The sequence below is a fragment of the Paramormyrops kingsleyae genome, chromosome 1, assembly GCF_048594095.1.
Source record: "Paramormyrops kingsleyae isolate MSU_618 chromosome 1, PKINGS_0.4, whole genome shotgun sequence".
Lineage (NCBI taxonomy): Eukaryota > Metazoa > Chordata > Actinopteri > Osteoglossiformes > Mormyridae > Paramormyrops > Paramormyrops kingsleyae.
Genome location: NC_132797.1, coordinates 19,544,258 through 19,557,750, shown reverse-complemented (window position 1 = coordinate 19,557,750; position 13,493 = coordinate 19,544,258). Strand labels below are relative to the sequence as shown.

The following is a 13,493-nucleotide window of genomic DNA, read 5'->3' as shown; positions in this document are numbered from 1 at the left end:
GATCTAGGCTTTTGGTACTGTACTCCACTGTAGAACTAGAGCCACTTCCTACTGGTAAATACCAAACCTGTCAGGTTGGTTTCTGTGGAATCATTTGCATCTACACGATCCAGTGTTTGGTTCCATATACCAGTCCAATAAAGCCGTTGGCACAGTGGCTCAGTGGGTGGCGCTGTTGCATCACACCTTTAGGGCTGGGGGTTCGATGTATGACCCTGCTCTGCTACAGACTGGCATCTTGGCCTTGAACTCTTTGGGATAGACTTGTATTAGATCCTACACTGGATAAGTGGTTTAGAAGACGGGTAGAATTCAGCTCATGCCAGTCTTAATACACCAGTAGATGTAATTAATGATGTAATTAATGATTTCATATAATTTAACATAATTAATGATGTAATGTAATTTAAGAGTTAAATGATTAAAAATATTTAAAATAAGCTTGGTTCATAATCTTCTTTCTTAATGCCTGTCAGCTCTTTAATCTCACATGTTCACTTTATTTATACCTTAACACGAAGGGAAAAGAAAGAGTTCAAAACCTCAGTGGCTTATTCAAAAAAAAGTCCAGTTAAAACCTGTAGTGACTAGTTTTACAGGCATCACACTGTCGGGCACCTCTCCTGCTTTTCCTTCTTAGAACGGCTCCTCTGTCCCTGTGGAGGGCCACCTCTCTGCGCCCTTTCTTTCCCCCTCTTGTAACTGGGGCCTGGACTTGTTGTGATATAGAGCCTCAGCAATCAGAGTCCTTCTGGCACTGTGGAAAAGATCTATCACTGAACACCCCAGTCAAAAGGGGGGGGGGGCTGTTTTTGTTAGGTGGGTGAGGATTAGGTCACAGGAAGCATAACTGACCTCCTTTCTTATCACCATTGCTTATCTGTGTTTGTTTTTCCCTCCAGTTTCCATTTGGTGATGAATAAGTGGAGTTTTTATTGGTAGAAAATAAAAGTGTCATTATTATGAATCATCATAAAAATGGCTCAGGGATGCTTGCTTTAAATGTGGCAATTGTTAAAAGAGGCCTTGTCACTCCAGAGCTTTATGGGTTTTCATGTTGCGGAGTAGATTATATGTATGATATATTATTGGCAAAATTATGATGCTGATTATTATTACTTTTGTCAGACCTTTTCATTCTGCAATCCAGGAAAAAAACGCTTATTGAGGGAACAAAGCAAATCATTTTCCATTAATTGTAGGCCATCTTTTTGCTGCCTGCCTCCATTTCCTGAGTAAATTCGAGTCACTTGTTTTCAAATATACTGTAAGTCAATGTGGGCCCGGGGCATGCCTGTTCGACAGGCCGGGTCCGCTTCTGTCAGGCCTAATTGTTAGTTTCCAGGCAGTGTTTGACTGGGCTCTGGGATATGGAAATAGTTATGGCCAGCATGATTAGGAAACTGGAATACAATTTAAGGATAAAGGAACTGCAGCTGGAACAATGCAAAATCATCTCAGCAGAGCCGTCTCAGTTGTTTGATGCTAATGAAGCAGAATGAGCTTTGATGTCAGTGCCTCGCAGCTTAGCCAACCAAATGAAATAAAATGGCCACATGCTTTTAAGTGAGCATGGACAATGGGGATAAAAATCTGCAGCCAGAAGATGGGTCTGTGTTTGGGTGGAGAAGAGAAGAAAACGCGGCTGGAGAAGGAAGGAAAGCCTTTCAGAAAAAACTGATGTACACGTAAACACAATAATGCAGTATAAATCAAGACATCTGATCTTAAGGAAAACATTTAAAAATCCCAAAACAAAAGCATGCCTGTTAAATAAAGTGGCAGGAAAAGGCCAGTATTTGAATGGTCATTTAAGAATAACAGAGCTTGAATATGGAATATGAAATCTTAATCTAATAGTCATGACCAAGAACACGTATTACATGTCTCCCATTACATTTAAGTTATTTAGCAGGTTATTTTGTCCAAAGTGACATATAAGTGAGGCAAATTGCACACATATGGCTGTCCAGGAATCGACTAGGCAAGACTCAGCTTCCAATGAACAAATGCAAGACGTATATGAGCAGGAATTACACAATGTCTTCCAACTTCCATTTCTGGTAAGTTGGTAGAGTCACACTTTATCTATTACCTTACTCATGGGTATTTCAGTTTACTTCGTCAGTGGATGTCCTTAAAATCGGTTACAATATGAAATAGAATTCCTGCAAGAGATTTCACATGTTACTCTCTGCAATCATGATAATCGTAATGACTTCAATAAATTGCGGGTTCAGATCCCAGTGTAGGCAGAGTGGTGTCACCATTTGGTCCATCAGCAAGGCCCGTAACCTCCAATTGCTCTAAGGTCTGCCCCTGTTTTGTCAAAAAAAAATGTATGCTGCTTTGGATAAGCGAATCTGCTGCATACACAAAAATGTACATAAGTGTGTATGTATGTGTACCTGTAAGTTTCTGTATTTGTATTCGGTCAGCCCAAGACATCATATTTATGTTTTTTTAAATCTATTTATGAGGAATCTCCCTTTGTCTTACTATCCATTAAGTACTGGAACAAGTTGTGAGTATAACGGAATCCTTGCTGTGAACCTCATTCTGGCCACGAGCATGGCGTGGACACTTCGCTGCGATCGAGATTTCACTCATCAGGGCTACAGGGGCAGGGTAGGAAAAGGGTGACTACAAAGCATCAGTGAAGTATAAGAACGATTTCAGAGAGAACAGTCTAAGTAGTCAGTGGGCGTCAGAGGCAGAAAGGCTTCAAGGACTCGGATGGGTGTCATGGTCTGGTTAGCTGAGGGGAGAAATGGAAACCAAATATATCTAATAACAAGAAACATGTGGAATGAATGAATCGACATAATACTCCCTGTCACCTGACCCCAGGCCACTCCTCTCTTACCCACAGCGTGTCACCCAATATCACACTGCAGCTTCTGCGTAGGCACTGGTGTGAACGGAATGGGGGAGTGTGATGCAGAGCACCTCGGCATGGCTGTATAGCCCATGCCTGCGGGGGGGCGCTTCTCATGGCTGTGATAGACATGGCCTTCTCTCAATACCGTAAACAAAGGCATGAGCTGAATGGGGTTTGATGCAAGGTGTCAAAAGGCACAAAACATGCAGAATAAGCTGAGAAGTACTGCCAGCAGGAATAATGACAACTTTAATATGTTCGTCTTTGTTTGTATTTTAGTAAAATGAAGTGATGTTTTGATGCCATGTGGGCAGCTTCTAGGCCTGTGTGATTGTCTGTGAATGAATGGCATTCTGTCTGTGGTGTTCCCTGCATTGTCTGATTGTGTCTGTGCCCTGTGACGGACTGGCATCCTGTCCATGGTATCCCCTACATTGTGTGATTGTCTCTCAGTATGTGCCATGTGATGGACTGGCATCTTATTTGTAGTGTCTCCTGCATTGTGTGATTGTGGCTGTGCCAAGGCATGGACTGGCATCCCCTCTGTGGTGTCCCCTGCATTGTGTGATTGTGTCTGTGCCCAGCGAAGGACTGGCATCCCATCTGTGGTGTCCCCTGCATTGTCTGATTGTGTCTGTGCCCTGTGATGAACTGGTATCCTGTCACTGATGTCTTCTGCATTGTACCCTATGATTCCTCTGTTGGTGTTTAACATTTTCAATTTACATCATTATTCTAGTATGTCATACAATCACATGGACATGCCATTAAGTCAGAATCAGCAAGGAGGGGTACAGGTACAGAGTGGGGGGGGGGGGGGGGGGTTGTGAATAAGCTGCTGTGTACATTAGAGTGGAAACTTTAAAATGCATCAAAATGGCTTATCACTAATAATATTCTTGCTTATTCATTCGTAATGCCCTTGTGAACATGCATTAAACTGAAGGCTGTAGTTATATTATTTAATATGTATTATTATTACAGCCTTGATACCCCCCAGTGTTGACTTCACGGCTATGGTCTTGATTAAAATTGTGACAGCTGCTAATGAAAATTAACATTAAAGCTGATGGAAAAAAACGTTTTTTTGTTTTTTTTTTTGCAGAAAAATGATCTTTTAAACTGTTCACTTTGAATCTTTAACTAAATTTTTGGACATTAAGAAAAAAAGGGTAATGTTGAAGGAGGCAGAGCTGGGCTCCGGTAAAGTGCAATTTTTATATAAGGAGGCCGCGCTGGGCTCCGGCAAAGTGTGATTTGGACATAAGGAGGCCGCGCTGGGCTCCGGCAAAGTGTGATTTGGACATAAGGAGGCCGCGCTGGGCTCCGGCAAAGTGTGATTTGGACATAAGGAGGCCGCGCTGGGCTCCGGCAAAGTGTGATTTGGACATAAGGAGGCCGCGCTGGGCTCCGGCAAAGTGTGATTTGGACATAAGGAGGCCGCGCTGGGCTCCGGCAAAGTGTGATTTGGACATAAGGAGGCCGCGCTGGGCTCCGGCAAAGTGTGATTTGGACATAAGGATGTGGAGCTGTGCTCCAGAAAAGTGTGATTTGGACATAAGGAGGCCGCGCTGGGCTCCGGCAAAGTGTGATTTGGACATAAGGAGGCCGCGCTGGGCTCCGGCAAAGTGTGATTTGGACATAAGGAGGCCGCGCTGGGCTCCGGCAAAGTGTGATTTGGACATAAGGAGGCCGCGCTGGGCTCCGGCAAAGTGTGATTTGGACATAAGGAGGCCGCGCTGGGCTCCGGCAAAGTGTGATTTGGACATAAGGATGTGGAGCTGTGCTCCAGAAAAGTGTGATTTGGACATAAGGAGGTGGAGCTGTACTCCTCAGGGCTGCCAACTCTCACACATCTGGCGTGACACTCACGCTTTCAGACTCTCACACTCACGCATGGAACCTTACTGGAAATGTATATTATTCAATTATAAAACTAAAATTAGCTGCATCAAAAGCGCTCGGGTAGTTTGCAAAGCTTACAGACTATTTACAAGTTAATAAAACTGTAACATACATGTAAATGAGTGTGCAAACTTGTCTTGAATTGAAAATCTCACTCCAGCCAGCTGGTCAAAGTTGGTGACACTGACTCCTGCAGAGTGTGATTTGGACATAAGGAGGTGGAGCTGTATTCCTGCAGAGTGTGATTTGGACATAAGGAGGTGGAGATGTACTCCTGCAGAGTGTGATTTGGACATAAGGAAGTGGAGCTGTACTCCTGCAGAGTGTGATTTGGACATAAAAATCAGCTGGACTCTGCTAGGCTCCTTTCATATTTAAACCCTGGCTATGAGTATGTTTGACTCACTACGTTGGCTTTACTAACTGTTGGCATGCTTGACTGACTTTGTTAGCTTTCACGGCTATTATGATGGTTGACTCACTCTATTAGCTGTACAAGCTGTTAGCCTCCTTGACTCCCTCTGTTAGCTTTACCAGCTATTTGCCTGCTAGACTCACTCCGTTACCTTTCACAACTATTAGGATGCTTGACTTGCTTTGTTGACTTTACCAGCTGCTGGCATGCTTGTCTCATTCCATTAGCTTTCCCATTGTTTCACATGCTTGACTATCTGCTTGACTAATGTCTGTCATGCATAGTCTCCTGAGTGACAACACACTCACATTGCAATTGATAGCAGTTGATCTTTAATCTCAGCTCATTTTGTTCTATATTAGTGGGTTCATCTTTGAGTAAGGAGACTGTACAATTCTGAAATAAACAGTTAACTGTAGTGAATATTGGTGGGAACCAATAATTCTGCTTTTAGAAATAAAGGGCAGAGCAAATCATTATTTTCAATGTAATATACACAGTGTTAATTTTCTCTTGTCACTGTGCTGCAATTGTCTCAAACTTCTCCTGTAGCTGTGATACAATTTTATTTTAATTTTTTCCCACAGGCCTGGTGGCTCAGGACCTCGTTCGTATTGCCATGTCGCACATCGGGCAGGTCACCATATCCTGCAGGTAAACATATCCTGCAGGATAGGAGCTCGTCGAGTGAAAATCTGAGCCCCTTCACTTGTGTTAGGAAAAAGAAAATGTCTCGAGATCACTGAAACAAGAGACCGTGCAGCTTAATGTGGGATAGCCACGTTATAAAGGGTGGAGTTCCATGAAGAAGTGTTGCTGATATTTTTTTTGTATTTTATATCTTTATTATTGTTATTTCTGTAATAAACTCACACTCAAGCCATTCATTAGTTCCCAGAAGCCCATGTCTTTTGTTCTGATATTGACTCATGCATGTGTTTTGACAGGGGAAGGGGGCCTTGCTTTGCAGCATGCAAATGTATGCATCCTGAGGATTGTTAAAAACCAAAAATGGGACAATCTGTCCACCACGGAAGAATTACCTTGAGACATCTCCAGCTTTTTGACTCCTAGCTGAGACAAAGTCTTTCGGGTGAAGGCTTTAATGTACTGCAACTCCAGGACCATAGCGATGTTTCTTTTTTACAGATTTGCAACTTTTATGCCTTAGATCTGTAGCCAGCTTGCTTGTCTTCGGAAAAACATGTTTGCATACCGGGGCTTTGCATTACCATATCATAAAGTGCTCTTTTTCCCCCACTGTTGTTGTCATCTATTTCAGAAATGCAGTTAGGTTGCTGGCTCTATGGCTAGCACCATAGTCCCAAACTTCTTTGTACCTAAGGTTTGTGTGTTCTTTCCGTGTTTGTGCCCTGCGATGCTCTGGTGTTCTGCTTGTCCACTATCTCATTGTGAGCCTGTACTAGATGTGAGTTTCTTGACAGAGGATCATGGGGCCATAGTATGTTCTGGAAGTGAATTTGCACTTGAATACTGTCCTTCTGTTGTACGTCTGGGATACTTAATGGCAGTTCTGTCAGGTCTTTGTTCTTCCTGATGTTTACTATAGTAGAAATTTAGTTACCTGTAAGACTTGCTCTGGGTGGGACGGCAACTAGGACGAAGGACTAAAGACTCCGTTTAGGGATGGGTGTGACAAAGGTGGCCGGGGGGAATAAAGAGAGGAGAAGAAAAGAAAAAGCAGCCTTTTGGCACCATCATGAGGAAAAACAAAAACAGGTGCTGGGATGTAAAAGGCTACAGGGGGCAGGATGGGGTGACTGAAGCACCTTCGAACTGAAAGAGTGCATTCGTCACCTGACTCCTCTTCCCCCCGGATGTCCAGCCCCAATCCCACCCCCCACCTCCCCACATCACAATGCCGCACAACACTTATTTCATTATAACTCTTCTGAATATCTTTGGGTTTCATTTATCGGTGCCAAAAATCTCCTTCCTTTTCATTGTCTGGTTTTTTTTCTCACATTGTGACACACAATGAAGCTTCAAATTTCTGAATTAAAATTGCAGCTTTCTAGTGACAACAGTATCTGTGACAGTGACCTTCCCCGTTCAAAGACAGCTACTGATTTTACATAATTCTATCACAGCTTTGTGATGTATCACTGGTAAGAAATATCATTACAGATAAACACATTTATCTGCATCTGCTACGTTAGAGGAAGTATATCAGACTTCTTGTTACAAGGATTGATGTTGTCATTAATTTGTAAAAACGTAAGATGTGGATGGTTTGGAAGCAGTTTGGACAAATAAACTTCATTTTTTTCTCAGATGACTGCTTTCTAAGGGATCTTGATAAAGCTGGTGCAGTGTGCTGTAGTGAACCGTGAAGCAGCTGTGAATAGGGCTGGCAGGCGCATGGAGAAAGCTGTACCATAATCACAGGGACATCATCGAGGTCGTCACGGTTCCCTCAAGTTCTGCAGGGTGAGTAGCAAAAGCACTTTGAGCATGTGGGAAGGCTGCAACCTGAAACCTAACAACAAAGGGGTCAAAGAGCAGATGGGAGAGGTGGGGGGGGGGACAAGGTGAACGATGGGCGTGGCATGGTAGTCTTTTCAGAAAGAGGTATGTGAGAAAGGTGGAGTGGACAGCGGGGCATCTTAGGAGGCTGATCAGGTGACCACAATCGTTAATCACATGACTCCTTTATGTTTTTGTTTGGGTGCCATGTTCATCGAATGTTCGGAGTTTTGAAATTAGCCACCAACATTTACATATCTGGCAGACATTTTTATCCAGAGTGACATACAGTAAAATTGAGATACCTGAGTCAGATAATCCCAGGAGCAAGTGGCGTCAAAGGCTGTGCTCTGAGGCCCAATTATGAAATCACCCTACTGACGATGGGATTTGAACCAGCAACCTTCCAAAAACAGGCAAAGTGTCTTGACTCACACACAACCCCCAAGCAAATATCTGAATGAGAAGCATTATAACCATGGTGCTTACATTTGGTGGAAAGAGCAGGACAGACTTAACAGAGCAATGGACCACTGGGTTCTGGGTCCAACATGGCACCACTCAGTACCTCCCTGTGCTCCCTGGCCAGGTTTTCTAGCTCCATTTTAACTTGCAGTGTCCAGGCTCTGGAGCCTCATTGCTTGTCTCTCTAAATCATGACCGGCGTTAATCCCAGCCGTGCGAGCCTGGCCTGTGCCCTCGACCAACCTGATTAACCTGCTTCATTAGTCAGATTTGTAGTTTTGGGTCATAGGATGTGCTACCAGGTGTGGGGTCAGAAATCAGGGCTTGGGCGTGTTTGCCCCAGGCAAGAGAAAACAGATCTTGGCTTTATGCAGTGACTGGGAGTAAAGCACAGGTAAGCCAAGGGAGGACATCTGTCAGCTGGCTTCACCCCCCTGGGTAATGTGCATCCCAGTGTGCTGTAACCATAATAATACAATAACATTAGGAGAACAGTCAGAACAATAAAAGCATCCATTCAGCTGATTTGTTTGGATGTTTTTCATGCAAATCTGAGATGAAAACACCAGCATGTCAGCCAGTCTGAGCTGCTTAGGCTCCCCTTGTTTTTGTAGTTAAGTTTGCTGGCGTCTGGTGCCGCAGATGGGAGGAAGCAGTTTCCTGGTCATAACTGCCCCTGGAAATACCAGGCACTTTTTATTGTCTGACTATTTAAAGTATAGCAGTGAACTTGTTGCAGTCACACTTTGTAGTAAACAACAGAGAAAAATATTTTTCATGCCAACCAGGAGGGTATAACAAAGGGCAATGCATTATGATACTTGCAGACCTGTAGCACTGAGTTGTTTTGAGCACTGAAGCCCTTGTAGTCTCCTGCAGACTTCATGGTGGCAATGACTCCATTGCAGCTCTGTGTCCTTTATATATCACTGAGTCCCATTTAGCAGACTTCACTGGAACTCTGTATCCTTTATATATCACTGAGTCCTATATACACAGATACTGTGTAACAGAGTCCATTGCAGCTCTGCATCCTTTATTTCACTGAGTCCTGTCCATTGCAGTGCATGTTCTTTATATCATCGAGTTCATGGTAACACTGAGATCCTTCTAACAGTGGTCTCATGTAACATCAAATCGCTCATTCCCTCTTGCTGTCCCTGTGCTGTGTCATGCTGTACCCCCAAACCTCAGTAAAGCCTCACGTACTTAGTCAGCCCAGTGTCTATTTTCATTGCTTTGGTTCTTCTTCCAGTACCCTGTCACACCCAACTTCCATGGAAGTGGACATTAAAGACCCATTTCTTCAAGGAATGTTTTCACTGGTCTTCTGGGTCATAGGCTGGACAGTGGTGCTACTGTAGACCGTGAACAGAAGACATTCTGTGTCCTGCACCCTGCTTGGTTTTTAAAATTGCGATATTTTTTTCAAATGTGAAGGAAAAACATTTGGTGTTAAATATACTGTTGGAAGTGCTCTTTACAGGTTTCTGCACATTGTATCCTGTCACTGCTTTCCACTGTTGGAAAAAAAAGCTAGCCCAATGACAACTAAATCTTGGGAAGGAGGATTAAACAGATGAAAATGATCTAAGAGTAGACTGAACTGAATGCTGGTAAAGTGGGTGGAGAATTTCTTGGAAGGGATTTTTGATTCAATACGACATGATGTTCATTAACAGAATATGCAAGTCATGGAACTGGTCATCAGAACTGCTCTGTGAACTTGCATCATAAAATGCGGGGTGGTGTGTGTGGCTTGGTGGGTTAGGACTCTGTACTTCTGAGCACAAGGTTGCTGGTTTGAATCCCTGGGTGCCACACTGATGCCACCCTTGAGCAAGGTTCTTAACTCCCAGGTGGTCTTGGGGCACTGTATGGTGGCTGACCCTGCACTGAGAACCCCAAACCTGCCCTCACCTGTGTGTGTGTGTGTGTGTGTGTGTTTCAAAGGACAACAAGATGGGATGCATGAAAAGAAGCATTCTAATGTACCTGTATTCATACTTGTGCAAATAGAAAATGAAGTATCTGTTCTTTTATTCCTAAAAAGAGGAAGAGGAAGTGTGTGCCCCCACAGTGGGAGGGAGGCTGTGCGTTAACTGCTCACACCGAACACTTCCACTCAGCCTCCAGTGTGGCTCTACATTACACCATCGGCACGCTGTGCCTGGGAGTCCTGCAGCGGCTTAGCACTCCGCCTTAGCTAGCTGCAGCGCTCCAAGTGCCTCCCCCAACCTGTCAGATGCGCTCAGGCTGCTGCAGGCCAAACCTGGGAGAATAATAACCCAAATCAGTGCTAAGAGTCGCACATGATCCGTAGCATGAAGAAAGAAGCCAGAAGAAAGCAAACCACAGGAGAGCCCAGCTGGGACACCTACGCACATGCCAGTGTAACACAGAAACATTCTTTTTATTTATTTTGATGCGAAGGCTGTAAATACTGGAGATCCAAACAAAGCATGTGTGATGAGAGGTAGGACAGATAGTTGTTGTGGTGGATGCTTTTAAGTTTGGGGAAAATCCCACGATCAGAGGTGGTTTTATGTAAAATGGAAAATATTGTAAATAGTAACAAACATCAGATCACATGATAAACCGACAATTATGGTTTCCTTTGACTGTCTGTCTGAGATGTGATACATACAGATGATTGCCCTGAGCGAAAAGATAATTGAGAAGTTTGAAAATGCATCACCGCACTTCAGTTCCATCTTTTTACTAAGAACCTCCAAATATTCTGCATGGCTATACACTCCTGTTCAGATGGTCCTCTAGTCTCCCCAGGGCAAACCCACAACATGTGCTTAGTATATGTGGGACCTCTGGCAAGCCTGACAGCTGGCAATAAATCCCAGGAGGTCACCTTCTGAAACTGGCATAAAGGAGACAATAGGGTCAGCCAGTCTCTGGAGCAACTGGGATTAAGGGCCCTGCTCAAGGTCCCAATGGTGACATCACTCTGCTGACCCTGGGATTTGAACTTGAGTTCCAAACCACAATTATTTTATAATTTTTTTTTTTTTGTAACTTTATAATTATTCTAAAATGTGGGTTTCTGTGGGTAGGTGTGTCCAAACTTTTGATGGACACTGCATATATAGATGAAAGGTAAATTAAAGTGAAGTAGTGCAATCATATATTCCATTTAGCACTCCGACTGTATAATTACTACGGCATTACAAACAATAATACAAGTCACAATGCAACATAGTGAAAAGTATTTGTTGTTTTTCTTACGAACAATTCCGGTTGTGTTTCTCCACAAACCCAAAAAAGCCTCTTTTCTTAAGGCTTTTCTTGTGGAAATGGAGAGAAGTTCTCCTTTTTGTGTCCATTGAATTTCACAGGCTTTCCATGAAGTCCACTTCAAGTCACGCCCCCCCAAGATAAAATTAACAGGGTGAACCTACAGAAAATAGAGCATCACTCAATGTCACGCATAGCCCATGTCCCATTTTGCCCAGTTACTCAGCCTAGAGTGCTTCTGGAAAAAGGAAGTTATCTTCATGGGTAAAATGAGGTGCATCTAGTGGCATGTAAGTCAGGACAGTAATAGTCTGAAAAAACCAGGTCAAGTCAAGACAGGTCAAGTATGCTTTATTGTCATACCATCCATATACAGGTGCACAGAGACAATAAATATTGTTCCCCCAGGACTATGGTGCAACAGTGAAACAACCGTGATAGTCGGTGGGTTTTCACAATACAAGAGCCAAAACTAAGGACAATACTATGTGTATGTGAACAAAAAATACAGCAGCATAATGAGCTGGAATTAATGTAGTGGATTGTATAAATGGTCAATGCCAGTATCATGTCATGCCTTTGCTGCAGGGGGTTCCCGGCAAATCAGTTTTGATTCGTGTCTGCCTTCAGCTAAGGCAAATTGTGTTCGGTTTTAGCCAAGAGACAAGACTCCTGGCTATCCTTCAAAACCAATGGAAGTCTCGTTTTGGATGTAAACATCATGTGTTACTCTTTGTTCAACAAGACGTGTATGATGCACGTCATTTAATGAAATCCCTGCCCTGAAGTGACATAATGTTAGCTAATGCAGCATATACTGTAGGTTACACAGCACAGGAAGGGCAAGAAATGATCCGGACCCGATGGAATCAGCTGAAGAAGGTGGGGTGTAAAGAACAATAGTGTACTGGGTCCTGCTGAGATGTTTTCAGTCTGGAATTCTTAATGTTTCCAGTGTTTCTCAAACATTTCTGGATTAACATTCCATGTTCTTATTTTCATTTTTCCCTGCCCCCCTCTGCCAAGGTCCAATGACCTGTTCTGAGCTGTGGGGACCCAGAAATTCACTGAAAGGTAACAGTGTAGCAATTCATCTGCCTTGCTGTCATTGGCTGCCCTTTCATCCAGGGACTTAAGCAAACCAGACAGGTTCATCTCAACCTTAGATGGGGTACAGAAGGAAAGCAAACAGAACAGGAACACAGAGGAGTTTGACAGCGATGTAAAACAGGAAATCGGGCACACAGGTTTGTAGGTTCTCTGCACACATGCGGTAACAGGTAGGTATAATTGTTATAATTATTGTGTAAAGTGTTCACTGTTATGTTTTAACACATGGTTCTGTGTTGTGTATTGTAATCCCCATATTAAAATCCCAGATAGGTTGCAGATACAGTGAAAGTGAAGAGGCATGTGTATACACAGTGTGTGTGTATATGTGAATGTGGAGTGATCCATATCTTTGTGCTCCATTGTTCCAGCCCAAATATTTTGACACAATGAACTCTGACCCTCTCACAAGGCCATGTCTAATAAATGGCTCCAAGAAACTTTGACCCTAAATTAATCACCCAAGCCTCACTTTCAGCAACCTACTCAAGTCAAGGCCTTGTTAAGTCTTACTTGTTTTTAATGACTTTTAAATTGTTATTTATATTCAATTGAGGCATATTTCCAAGCTACATAGTGCTAACTGCTATTTAAATGTCTATGTGTAATTTTGAGTCTGTCTAGAGATGAGAAATATATTCCCTGGAACCCCTGAAACTGTCATGTTTTATCAGAGTAAAAGCAGAATTCTGTTACCTTAAGAAGCCAAATGGAATTGTACATAAATTAGTTTAAAATAGCTCAAAGATTAAATTACCTATTTGATGTAAGTAAATACGAGACCAAATTATAAAATTACAGTGCAGGTTTTCCAGAGAAGCTTGGATACTTTGGCAATGCGGCTGCATGCGACTCCTGTACAGTACCTGAAGTGTGCCACATTGAGGGCTCTGTACCTGAAGTGTGCCACACTGAGGGCTCTGTACCTGAAGTGTGCCACATTGAGGGCTCTGTACCTGAAGTGTGCCACACTGAGGGCTC

General features: G+C 43.2%; 1 long non-coding RNA gene across 1 annotated transcript in view; it reads left to right on the top strand.

Moving 5' to 3' along the window:
- LOC140588859 (uncharacterized) overlaps positions 1-13,493 on the top strand; it is a 21,442-nt gene extending 7,949 nt beyond the window's left edge. Inside the window, exons 2-3 of the long non-coding RNA XR_011990076.1 lie at positions 7,497-7,652; positions 12,429-13,493. This is a non-coding gene — a long non-coding RNA (uncharacterized lncRNA). The remainder of the gene's footprint in view (positions 1-7,496; positions 7,653-12,428) is intronic.